This window comes from Cyprinodon variegatus, unplaced genomic scaffold (assembly GCF_000732505.1).
Source record: "Cyprinodon variegatus isolate N-32 unplaced genomic scaffold, C_variegatus-1.0 Scaffold440, whole genome shotgun sequence".
In the NCBI taxonomy this organism is placed as follows: domain Eukaryota; kingdom Metazoa; phylum Chordata; class Actinopteri; order Cyprinodontiformes; family Cyprinodontidae; genus Cyprinodon; species Cyprinodon variegatus.
In genome coordinates this window covers 96,305-97,853 of record NW_015150893.1, presented here as the reverse complement: position 1 = coordinate 97,853, position 1,549 = coordinate 96,305, and the positions used below count along the sequence as shown (strand labels likewise).

The 1,549-nt window shown below is 47.3% G+C and overlaps 1 protein-coding gene across 1 annotated transcript in view; it reads left to right on the top strand.

Annotated features, from left to right (window-relative positions):
* Positions 1-1,549, top strand: part of mtmr3 (myotubularin related protein 3) — a 65,019-nt gene continuing 63,470 nt past the window's right edge. Inside the window, exon 1 of the mRNA XM_015388879.1 lies at positions 1-203. The gene's annotated coding sequence lies outside the window, so the exon portion shown is untranslated. The remainder of the gene's footprint in view (positions 204-1,549) is intronic.

The following is a 1,549-nucleotide window of genomic DNA, read 5'->3' as shown; positions in this document are numbered from 1 at the left end:
TCACGTATGTTGTCGGGCTGGAGGTTTCGCGGCGATGGCGACGGAGGCTCGGCGCTTGGAAGGGACGCGCTGAGCGCTGGGCTTTTTCGCTCGGATATGACGAATTCGTATCTGTTGGTGGTTGCTTTGCTCTTCAGTTACTCCATCGGTTTCGGATAGCCCCTTCGGCCGTGGACCCCCCCCTCATCTCTCCCCTCTGACTGGTGAGTCAGGCGGCTGTGGTCTCGGTGTGTTTTGACAGAGGCCTCCGTCCCGGGGTCCGCCCTCCATCTTCATAACAAAAACAGTCTGGCTGAGCGGAGCGGCTAGCCGCTAGCCTGGGAGCTCACCGGCTGCTCTGCGGTGAACCCAGCGCAGGGACATTGCAACAGGAACGGGCAGCGCTGCGGTGTCAGAGCCGCTTGTATTCCGGAGCTTTTCTCAGAGGAGCTAAAAGGAACCGATGCTAGCTAGCTGGCTAACTGTTGATGTTAGCATTAGCTTCCCTGAAGAGAAGGAAGAACAGTCGCTGTAGTTTTTCCTCTGCCTTCGGTGCGTCCGTTAGTCTGACATTACTGTGAGATTTATGTCTTGAAGTTTGGTGTTTAAATTTTATTTTATAGATTTATACAATGCGTTTAGTTGAACGTAACTCATGATGAGTTAGATGTGATCCATTCAGTCAGCCGTTATCAGCGCACTCTCTCCCTGCCTGCTGTCAGGTTTTACTCCGGGTTAAAGCAGGGAGGCTGCTGCGGCTCTAACGGCCCCGGGCTCGGCTGTAAACAGAGCCGTGCGGCGGCCCGATACGCCTTATCAGGCACAGGCAGCGGTAAGAGCGAAGCAGTGACCTCATCCAGGCGCTTGTTGGAGCTGAGGCCTGGCTGGAGGGGCTCATCATTTCCACTGGATTTCTCCCTTTGCTCCTGTGAATGTTCCTGAGGAGGTGTGTTGTTGTCTTCCCGATCTGCCCGTTCACAGACCCTCAGATCACATTTCAGCCTCTGCAGCAGGAGATGACCTTTCCAGCTATTTGTTGGCAGTTTGTTCAGATGTTTCTAACAGCCTGTCTGTTCAGAAAGCTGAAGTTTCACTTAAAAAAATAATATCTATTTATTTCAATTCATTTTTGAGATGAAAAATATAATTCACCAACTTAATGCAAGATGTTAAGATCCTCATGTTTGTCAATATATTCCTGTCTCAATGAGTGGGTTTGTTATCTTACACATATTATCCTGGTGGACCTCCCTCCCTCTGACAAACACTCTGTTCTTAAAAGCTGGGAGAGATGCCAAAGGTGTTAATGTTTATTACTCCAGTAGAAATATAAATCCTACTGTTTAAAAGCACTTTTGTAGAAGTTAAAGTATCAACTTCAGCTTTTTGCTGAAGTTAAAGTACCATTTATAACTACTTAAAGTGTAAAAGTAATGCAGGAAAAATGATAAGGACAGCTTTCCTGCTCTACCCTATTAAAGGAACATTTATCTACAATTATGGATGATAACTTCCTTAAAGGAATAGTACACCCAAAACATGATTAGCCTTCATTTTCTACTCACCCCCA